Raw genomic sequence first — 12,114 nt, 5'->3', positions numbered from 1 at the left:
GGCAATCAATATTGGCACGAATTGGTCCTCTGTTTTAACTGCAGCTGTGTTGTCTGTTGTAGTCAGAGTTTGAGTAGCTGCTGTACTTGTCACTGGGGTTGGTGTAGTTGCTGTACTTGGAGTTGGAGTAGCTGTGCTGTCTGTTGTAGTCAGAGTTTGAGTAGCTGCTGTGCTTGTCACTAGGGTTGGTGTAGCTGCTGTGTTTGGAGTTGGAGCATCTGCGTTGTGTGTTGCTTTGCCATCAGATCCAGAGACATTTTTTTCCTTTTGAAGGTGCTGGATAGAGTTGAACACGGCTTTGTAAGCATAGGCCAAGCCCCAGCAAGTTGCCATGATTTGTCACTCTTTGATATGACCCTCGTTTAAGTGTTTTACTAATTTTTCCAGATTTTGCATTTGTTCAGTGGTGAAGATCCAAAGCACTGGAGGGGCCCACTGGCCCAGATACTTGCCCATACTATCCCACACACTCTGTCACTCATGACCGTCCAGCCTCGGGGAAAATCTCTTGGTCCTCCTATATTGTCGTCTAACCCTAGACAAGGCCCAAAGCAGACTCTGCTTAACTTTCGAGATCAGACAAAATGGTTGTGGGTATATTCTGTATTTTTTGTTTGTTTGTTTTTACAAAAAGGCCAAAGTTAAAAAAATACTGCACTTTGCTGCACTTTCTCTAAATGTACAAAAGAGCTGTTTCCTGATTCGGAGAAATCTCCAGGAACTTGCCAACAAAGTTTAAGTTGACGAGCAGGTATTCTTTATTGCAGTGCTGGGGGACATGAGGGATAGCTCTTCCTAGCATGTCTCACCTGAGCATCAACCAGGATGTGATTATATTTTCCTTAAACATACATATTCATTAGATTACATACATATTCATTGAGTTACTCATGCATTACATCATACTTCTAGAGAATTCCTCCTGCATGCACGCTAAAATGTGGTAGTGGGCTTTGGGACCACTGGTGGTTCTTTCTTCATCATCTTGCTCTTCATCACTTCATTTTAGAATCATTGTCATGTCAGAAACCACCAGGCCTGTTTTGGACAGCTCTTGCACAATGCTTATCTTAGCCATTTCATTATCTCTGTAGTTGGTAACAAAGCCTAACATCCTTGAATTTACTCATTTACAACCCCATTCTTCAATCAACCCCATTCTTCAATCAACCCCATTCTTCAATCAACCCTATTCTTCAGTCAACCCCATTCTTCATTCTGTACCATAGCAAGCTTCCTGTGGTCTCATTGGCAAAAAACAGCAACAGGCCTTATGTTTGTAGGAAGATTATAGTAGTGAGGTGATCCATCTTCTTCTGTTCCTCATGCTTTCACTACTTCTTCCTGAACTTTGAGAAACTCTTCATCTGCTGACAGTGTCCCATCTACAAAATCGGTCTCATGACATTTTCAAACTCTAGTTAAGAACTCACAGAAAGAGTGCAAGATCTTTGTTTTCTCATATCATTCACATAATATTTTGTTATCAGATGATGCGAAAGCTAATAGTTTACTTTAGTTTCAGTGACTCTGAGAAGGTGTTCAGTTGTCCTTTGGAGAGCGGTGGAATCCTCTGGACACATCTAATAAAAACTAAAATGAAAATGAACTGCAATACATATACACAAAAAAGAATTTGAAAGTATGTAGGAAGGAGAAGAAAGTGCATAATCCAAACTGTTATTTGAAATGCAGGAATGATGGGGTTTCTCACATCCATACAGGCAGCTGGTACTGCTCAGAATGATTTTTTCATTCAAACCTAAAAGATTACTCATAAGAGTTGACTAAGATCACCTGCTAAATCATTGCTAAAGATGTTCTTTTGTGTTCAGAATGAGAGATTGTTGGGAGATGATGAGTTGCTGGATGCTTGATTAATGGGCAATTGTGGTGATAATTGTTTAGATTAGGTTACAGTTCAAAACAGAAGCTGAAACTTCAGATGGAAATTATTTCTTTGCTTTTTTTGTCAAAAGCACTTCCTCTCCCCTTCCCACTTTTCTCCCACATGTGCTGGGCTTTAACTCACACATCTACTTGAATTTTAAGTGGTATTTTAACTGAATGCCTGTCTTTAAAGTAGTGTTGTGATAGAGACCAGTAATTTCTTCCTGTAGCCTGTGATTTTCAGCCTGCTTTGAAGAGTGACTCAATTGAACCATTTCTCTGGTATGTTCTAGTTTAGATAATAATAAGGAGTAGGGGTGATTGGTTGTTTGGGTGGTTGTTTGGGCACTTGAGTGGTTGGGGTTGTTTTGTCCCTCTGTATTTAACAACACTGAAGATACGAGTGGTTTCATCTTCCCTGGAGAAGCTCATGTCCCTCCCCTGCAAATGCACCAATGTAAAATGACTCAGTTCTGCTTTCAACAGGATTTTCAGCAGCATCAGAGAACTCAGTGACTTCCTGCTAGGTCTTCTCCTGTTGTGAGAAAGGAAAAGAAAATCAGGACTGAAGTGCTATATACTCCATTTGAAAGTGCATAAATCATGCTACATTCTTTGACCATGTGGATGCAAAGAAGTGACTTTGCCAAACATTCAGCTGCCAAATTAACTTTTAGAATGGTTAGAGTTTCAAACTCATATTTAAAGTTCTCCTTATCCAGATATTTCTTAAATCCTGTAGCAGAAGAGTCATCTGATGCTGTGGTTTAAGTCCAGCCAGTAACTCAGAACCAGGCAGCCTCTTGCTCAGTCCTCTCTTTCTTCCCCACTACCCCATTGCACTCCCGAGGGGATGGGGAGGAGAAATGAAAGAATGTAAACCCCACAGGCTGAGACAAGAACAGTCCAGTAACTAAGGTATAACGTATAACACAAACCACTACTGCTGCCATCAATAATAATAATAAGGGAAATAACAAGGGAAGAGACTATAAAACTCAAAGGGGAAAAGGAAAAGAAAACAATAAGCACAAGTGATGCACAATGCAATTGTTCACCACGCACCAATTGATACCCAGCCCGACCTGAGAAAGGATCTGGGCCTTCAAGGTGACTCCTCTCATTTTATATACTGGGCATGACATGCTGTGATATGGAATATCATTTTGGCAAATTTGGGTCAGGTGTCCTGTCCCTGCTTCCTCCTGGCTTCCCATGCCCCTCCTTACTGGCAGAGCATGAGAGACTGAAAAAGTCCTTGATCGGAGTAACCATTACTTAGCAACAACTAAAACATCGGTGTTATCAGCCTTGTTCTCAGACTAAAGTTGAAAACACAGCACTGCACCAGCTACTAAGAAGGAGGAAAATGACTGCTACAGCCGAACCCAGGACATCTGATCAAAGCAGAGATTAAAATGAGTCATGCATTTTAAAATTGAATTGAATTTTGAGTTCTGGAAGCTTGACAAAGATGACGAAAGATAACTGGCTGAACAAACATAGTAATCTCTTAACTGTAGTTATAGTAGTCTGTAAACTGTAGATAACTGTAAATACCTAAGTTAGTTTAAACTTTTTCATTCATACTAGTAGCATCCTAAGTAGAGAGATTTGGAGAATAGTATCCTCCTTGATTTCCATCTAGAATGTCTGGTATTTCCATGAAGCTTTTCCATGCCTTTTTTTGTTGATTTTTTTTTTTTTTTTTTTTTTTTTTACCTGCAAGAAAAGAAAGCAAAAAGGAAAGAGAAGGTTTTGCATCTACACAAAGAAAGGTTTTATTTGTTGTGTTGTTTTTGTTTGTTTGGGGTTTTTTTTGTTTTCTGTTGTGAACCTAAATCTTTGTTTTTTCAGTTCTCTTATAGAAGGATGTGGAGGAGAATGCACCATAGAGGAAACTCATGTGAGATCTTTCTCACCAAAAGCCTGTGGTCACAATTGATCTAAAGTATTTAAAGAGAATTACACAAATAGGGTTTAACCAGCTATTGTGGTTATGAAGAATACAATAAACAGGATCCTAATAAAGTGCACTGACCTTACAAAGAATGCAAAAAATATATCTCACCTTTGCAAAGATATGAATCACATGGCAGTGCTTTGGTACTATCAGTTTCAGCTTGTAGTTTACAATGGAATGAAGTAGAATTTTCATATTTGCTCAAATTTTCCTGACTAAACCAGTGTGTCAGATAGATAGTATATAGATATATAGCTTTATGGAGAGAACAGCCAATTGTGGCTGGGTTCATGCATGCAACCATGAGGATGAGAAATTTCATGATTCATGAACTATTTTAAAGGTTTAGCTTTACAGTTTGCGAGAAAAGACTAAACAAAACCATCCTTTTGGATTTAAAATATGTTTAAATACTTTTTCATAAGAAGTTTAACAATTATAAATCTAGCAGTTTTACATAATTTGCAATTGCCAAACCTAAAAGACAGATTTACAAATAAGGTATTTTAGCAAGTATTATGGGTGAAAAATAATATCCAGATAAGACAGACAGAAAAAAATATTTGAAAAAGCACCAGTAAGAAGTTATATGAGCCTGCTCAGTGGTTCACTTATTTATTCCTGCTTATGCATTAAAATAATCAGTACAATTTTATCTCATTCAGGCTCAACATTTTGCACATGGATCAATGTCCTCTTATTCATCAAAAATACATTTCCTTTACAATTTTTTCTATAATTTGTGGAGTGTAAAGTTTCTAATTTTTTTTTCTGCTTTACACTTGAACAATGGATTTAGTAATCAAGTAGAGAATTAATGAGAAGCAAAAGCTGATTTATAATTACACTTAGACCAAATTGTTATTTAAAGTATGAAGTGTGTGAACTACTATTCTACAAATCTCCAATTTCTCACAGATGCTAATTAGAGCTTGTTATACCCATACCCCAGAATTACTTGCTTTTTCAAACTAATTCTAAAATTAGCTTCTCCTTTGTAACCCACTTGCCAGCTAGAAAACATTTTCTTCAGTTTTTGATCCCATTAAGATCAGTGGTTAATTCACATGCTTTAAACTACGAATGTGCTTAAATATAACAAAGGAATCTTAACTCCACCAGTATGCACTGATTTTGGCAGGGCTTTAATGGAGTACAACATCCAGTGTCAAGGATGTTATTCAAGATACCAGTGAAAACTTCAGCAAATGTGGCCATCATATAAGGAATAGCAAGCAGGTAATGTGAAGCTGCCTGTGATGTGTGTGCCCAGGCAGAAGATATTAATGGGAAGACCTCTCTAGTGGGCAAAGGGTTCTTTCCATTGATCGAATTTATTTTGACCTCATCTATTTAGCACTACTCTTCAGAAGAAGGAAAAAATGAATTTTGTGATTCACTTGCGCATATTGTTGTCCTTCTACTTAGCCTTCTGTATGTTCCTGCTATTTTCTCTCCATTCTAGAGAGTACTCACAGAAGATAAATTTGAGATGCCAGTTTCCTTCCTGGATGATCTGAGGGCTGATATATTCAAACAAAAGTCTGATCTGCTATTATTGTGAGATAGTGCTTCTGTGTTACAGAAGATATCCAATGATATGCGTGATGTTCCTGGGTACGAAATGAAACCTTTACTTTGAAATGCCTGTAAATTATCAGCCAATTCAGGGTCTGGTCTAATGGCATTCTAAATAAGATGCTATGAAAAGAAGAAAAGGAGAAAAACGCAACACTGGAAGAGCCAGACCAGATGTCAGTAATTGTCAGAGTGCAAAGCTTTCTATAGAGAGAATATTAATAGTACTTCAGGCTCACACCCGTCCCCTCATCCAAAACGGTGCAAACATTTTGCAAACATTTGCACAACCCTATTACAAGGTAGCAATGCATTATTTCAGGTAGAGCTCCTCAAGCAAGTCTTGATGGTAGCAATCAGTGTTACGTTCAAAATGCCTAAGGGTCTTTTTAGGGCAAATGACACAAAGGCTATATAGCTCAAGGCTATATTCAGAAATTATTTTATTTCAGCTCTGAGAAATATAAAATAACTCTCTGTGAACTCTCTAGCAAGTACTTCTTCCCCAGTTGCAAAGCTACCCGAGTCCAAAATGTTGCAAGCATATGTAAAAGCAAGAAACTCAAACTACCAGACCACTGCTGGAGCTATTCCTCTCACAATCGCAAAGATAATCCCCAGATGGCCATTACTGTTCTTTCTGAAATAGTACTCACATTTGGGTCACATTACAAGTTGAGGTATCCAGGTGCAAAGCAGTCATTTACTTGTCTGAATATCTCCTCAAAGTTGCCACCTTGGTCATTTCCTGAGGAGGCACCTTCTGGAGCTTAGCCTTCTAATCTGGTCTCTTCAGGTGGATTTGGCAATACCAAAGAAGTAGGAGTCAAAGCAAAGACACCAGCATCAGAGATTGACAATGATTTCAGATGATGTCCTGAAATGCCTGCCTCACATTCTGATGAGTAACGCAGTTGCAATGCAGATATCTCAGATGCCTTTAGGGTAGCTAGCATGAATACCAACAGCGTATCCACAACAGCACAATAGTTTAATACTATAAAGAAAAAAATAATAAATTAACAAATACAATTCAATTAATTCTTTTTTTTACACTGGTCCATTGTAGAAACCACTTTGCTAATTGCAGTTTGTACCTGACTAATACCTTCAGGAGATTCCACCTCTGTATTCCAGCCCCATTTATGCAGGGTGCTGCACAGAGATGCATGCCCATGAAGCCATATGCAATATTTTTTGCTCTGAGTCTTCCCACAACCTGCCATGGCAGTACAGACCAGTAGTAGAGCTGAAATACATCCATGTGGTGATAATAAAACATGGCTTTACTTGCAGTAATAAGCCTATGAGAAACAGCTTAATAAGGGACACTGCAGTGTGATAATAGAACTTCTTTGGCCCTGAAACAAATTCATGTCCTGACAATTGAGAGCTTGGACTGAATTAGCATATAATCACCTCACTGTACCTCACTATGCAGACATGCTTTAAGAAAGCTGTCTCGCTTTACAAATAGAGATATTGCTCTGCTTTTAACATGTACAAAAGAACAGTTAAAGTCAGTGAGATCTTTTGGTCTTTATTATCCCATGCAATGGAACATATATCTCACAGGATTACAGACAGTTTGCCTCAAATGATCAAGTACCCACAAAAGAAGCATTAGAGATGTAAAGGCAGCAATAGACCCGGTACTTTTCAACCTGGAGGTCATGCAATTGATGTGTCTTTGATAATATGTGTCCTGGGCTCAGCAGCAGCAGTCAGTTTTTCTGCTTCTTAGTAGCTGGTGCAGTGCTGTGGTTTTGACTTTCGGCCTGGGAATAATACTGATAAAGCCAATGTTTTCAGTTGCTGGTCAGAATGTTTACCCTGACCAAAGACTTTGTGAGTCTCATGCTCTGCCAGGGAGGAGGAGAAGCCGGGAGGAAGCAGGGACAGGACGCCTGACCCAAACTAGCCAAAGAGGTATTCCATACCACAGCACGTCATGCCCGGGGATGTAACTGGGAGCTACCCAGAAGGGCACGTCCTCTTTTCTGTCGGGCTCTTTTCTGGCGGGCGGTATCGTATTCTCTTCTCTTCTTATTTTCTCTTATCATTATTATAATTGGTGGCAGCAGTAGTGATTTGTGTTATACCTTAGTTACTGGACTGTTTTTATCTCAGCCCGTGGGAGTTACATTCTTTCGATTCTCCTGCCCATCCCTCTGGGGGGGTGGGGAGGGAAGTAGACTGCATGGTTCTAATTTATGGCCTGGGCTTAAACCACGACAGTTCTTTTTTGGCACCCAACGTGGGGCACGAAGGGTTGAGATAACGACAGATCTGACCGGAGTGTGTCTAATCATATTTGTGATAAGCATTCAATATTTTGGATTAATAGTCACTCGTCACAATGCTGATTTATTGGCTCTCAAAGTTGTTGGTTTTGATCTCACAGTCTCAATATGCCGTAGCTTACTTAAAGCCGGTATTTGCTGTGTTAGTGTTTTTCAAGTGTGGGGCTTGGGCTAAGGTTATTGTCTCATTGTATTTTATGGTAATGACTTGTAATACAATAGAAAAATTGATCATGAAACTAATCTGGCTTATGTTCCCAGTGTGGTCACCACCTTTATACTTTGGGAAGTATATAATACAAATGCTTAGCAACTATACATCTTTTTTCTCCTTCCTAGGTGGTCAACCTATGAAGGAGACATTCTTTTACCCTCCCAGTGCCCCTCCCAGACCGTTTACAGCATTGTTTGAGAGTTTTGAAGTTTTTGAATGGCCTTTTAATATTGTTGAGACCTGTTTGCTGATTGTGATGGGGATCACCATGTTGGCACGCATACAGTGTGTTTTGTCCACAACCATTACGTCTGATCTCAAGAGTTAAGCAGAGTCGGGTTTGGGTCTTGTCTGGGATTAGATGACAATATAGGGGGACCGAAAGATTTTCCCCGAGGCTGGACAGCCATGAGTGTCACAGTGTGTGGGATAATATGGGTAAGTATCTAGGTCAGTGGGCCCCTCCAGTGCTTTGGAAGCATCGGAGACGGAAGGCAGCTGTGTGGAATCCCCAACAACAAGTTGCAGAGACTGCTGCAGGGGAGGGTGAATTATTTTGAGCCTGATGGGCCCATGACACTTCAGGCCATCAGGGCAGAGATGCAACATAGAGATGGACTCATGATCGAGGGGCGGACTTTGCAATGGGCCTCTCCTGCTCTGAAAGACTGTTACAAGAGATGGAGCCCACCATCATGGACCGAATGGACTCAGCAGCTTTATAGGGATTGGTCCGTGCACTAAGATAAGAGTGCACTGAGATGAAAGTGATGGTATATTGAAAATGTGGGATCTGAGCGTGACGTGAATGGTATGGAATAAGGGGTGGATACTGTCCTGGGTTCAGCAGCAGCAGTCAGTTTTTCTGCTTCTTAGTAGCTGGTGCAGTGCTGTGTTTTTGACTTCCGGCCTGGGAATAATACTGATAAAGCCAATGTTTTCAGTTGCTGGTCAGAATGTTTACCTTGACCAAGGACTTTGTGAGTCTCATGCTCTGCCAGGGAGGAGGAGAAGCCAGGAGGAAGCAGGGACAAGACACCTGACCCAAACTAGCCAAAGAGGTATTCCATACCACAGCACGTCATGCCCGGGGATGTAACTGGGAGCTACCCGGAAGAGCACGTCCTCTTTTCTGTCGGGCTCTTTTCCGGCGGGCGGTATCGTATTCTCTTCCCTTGTTATTTCTCTTATCATTATTATAATTGGTGGCAGCAGTAGTGATTTGTGTTATACCTTAGTTACTGGGCTGTTTTTATCTCAGCCCGTGGGAGTTACATTCTTTCGATTCTCCTGCCCATCCCTCTGGGCGGGGGGGAAGTAGACTGCGTGGTTCTAATTTATGGCCTGGGCTTAAACCATGACAATATGAAACCAAAAAGAATTCAAAACTCATCATTATGCACATAATGTTTTAGTATTTTTGAAAGATCATCCTGGTAATCTGTCATCTGGATAGGCTTCTGAAAAGCCATAAAAATACTATAGAGTATTACTTTTCTTCTACCTGGAAGACAGTACTTTTTACCCCTCTCTTATTAAAGAGTCTTCTCTCTTAGGAATGGTGACAATAATTAAATCTACCTCAAGAGGCTGCCTCACCCCCTTATGTGGATAGCTTTGTGTGTACTGGTATGCCTTCAATTACTGAGAATTTCAGTCTATTGCACAATGCATTTTCCTCAAAACAAAAGCAGACAAACAGAAGGCTGAAAGCAACAAAGGAATCCAGATTTTTGCAGAGCTGTGATACAAGGGAGTATCTCTGACTCTCTGTCCCAGAGAAGCTCAACTCCACATGGAAACTAGTTGTGTTTGTTTTTCTGGTTTTAGAGACATGGGGTGAACAGAAACTTCCTCAGGTCCCCATCAGGTTGAGTTCCCAGTAACATCCAAACACACTCCTGCCAGTCCCTTTAGAATGGATTCCTTCTCTGAAAAAACAAGAAAAGTAGAAAATAACCAAGAAAATAGGAGAAATTTCTTTGCTAATCTCAGCTTCACATAGGAGGTCTAATAGGCTCCCTCTATAATCCTGTAACAGCTCCCACACATTTTAAGAGTTGGATCTGTCCTTGCATCTGGGTTTTTTTGCAGATTTAGCCTGGGATTGGTTGATGGGCTGAATCTGTCCTCTTCCCTCAATAGGGACGCCTATTGGATAAGAACTATACTCTATGCACATTTAATGATTAATTTTTAGTTGACTTTATATATTATTTTCAAGCTTGTTCTTGCAGTTAGTGTATTATATTGTTAATGGTAATCTTCAAACCTTAAACTGTCACAGAATTATTTAATAAAAATCTGGGATCTGTTTTGTGTGAGTTTCCGGAGACTTAAATTGGTTTTAAATTGTCTTAAAAACTTAAATTGGTTTTAAATTTTCTTAAAAACGTACCTAGAAAATTTCTAGCTTGATGGGTGAACCTATTACTGTGTATCCTGTATAGGATGATCGATCACTCTCTGATACAGTGTGCTGTCTATTGGAGTGCCTAGAGAGGACGCTGACAGGTTAATCAGCTTCATGGGTTTCATCTTTCCTGAAATGGTAACAAACCTGTCAAACTTAAAGGGGTGAAAATTTCTCCCTTACAGGAGGTAAACCTCTTACTGGGGTAAATCCTCCTTAATGTTACAGGAGGTATTAAAAATATATGTAGCTATGTGTAATACTCCAATACCCATATATGGAGACATCAAGCACTGAGCAGCTGTTGACATCTCAAGGAATAAAAAGATTTAATTAGAGACCTTTTTACATAAATTATGATTTTTTGTGCTTTTCTTCAGCATTCCTTCTTAATAGAAACGTTTGCATGAGAACAGGAACCATATTCCTTGGATTTAAATTGATGGTCCTGCAGATGCCTTCTCTTCACCAGCATTTACCAAAATCCTCCTTTGTACCTCTCACTTGGTGCTGTACATTTAATTAGGTGGTTAATCTGAAAAGATTTCCCATTATAGGTAGGAATAGATGGACTAAGGGAAAACAGCAATCCTGTATTTCTTCTAGTGCTGTCAAAGTCAGAGAAGATAGAAAGTAACAGCTATATGCTGCAAAAATGAATGTTTTTCACAGTTTCCCGTAAAACTTCAAATAGGTTGTAGTGACAATACTCCATTTCATGGCAATCTGATAGTGAGAAATGAAATGACACTACAATTCATGTTTCACTGTATCCAGAAGTCACAGTTACAAGGTTAAACTTCACATCATAATGTAACAATTCATTTTGTATTACTCCCTATTAAATGTTATTTGTGAAATAGAATTGCCAGAGGTTAAGTGATTCAATAAGCTTATGCTGCACCTGTACACAATGTATTTTCATCACATAACAAGAAAGCATTCTCAGTTATATTCCTGATACTTGTAAGTAGTGAGGATTTACATCCATGTAGCAAAACATAGAAACCTAAGAATCTGTCCTATTTTATAGTGCACAGGCCAAAACTTACACTTCATTCATCCACAAATGCAAACTGCTACTCAGGTGTGAATGGTACTGTTTAATATAGTATGTTTTCTGGCTTCAGTGGGATGTAGGGTCAAGCAACCTGAATTTGCTCACTGAAAAATGAACAAGGAAATGGTCAGGATTCTGACTGACTTGCAGGGTATTAAGGGGATGGTAATTCTAGACACGTTTCTACAAGGTCAAATAGAACAAACGTTTCAGCAGATCACTAGAAAAACAATCTGAAGGACATAGATTACTGACTGAAAGACTATTGAGATGCATTTGTGAACTCCGCTACAAGAATATAACTGGAGTATGCAGAAGAGGGTAGAGACCACTTTATTTCATATACAGTGAAGACTTTCAAAGATGGGGAAAATCTTGAGGTTTTCTCGTCACACACCTGCACAAACTCTTGACAAATCTTTATTCTGCAGACAGCATGTGCTGTATTCTAAGCTCACTTCAAAATTTTTAATATCAACATCCCTCTTCTCTTTCACTTGAGCACAATTTCTTCTTACCTGATGATGCACTCAATCTATTTTATCAAAGAGCGGCTTGGTGAAACACAGTCTTACATAATACCTATAAATTCTCCCTGACAATACTGAAAGGAGAAACAAATGATCAAAAGTTGTGAAATGCCAAATGGATGGCAAACCCTATAATTTATTTGATAAAAGCTGACTCCACCGG

This window comes from Psittacula echo, assembly GCF_963264785.1.
Source record: "Psittacula echo genome assembly, chromosome: 1".
Lineage (NCBI taxonomy): Eukaryota > Metazoa > Chordata > Aves > Psittaciformes > Psittacidae > Psittacula > Psittacula echo.
This window is presented reverse-complemented; position numbering follows the sequence as displayed.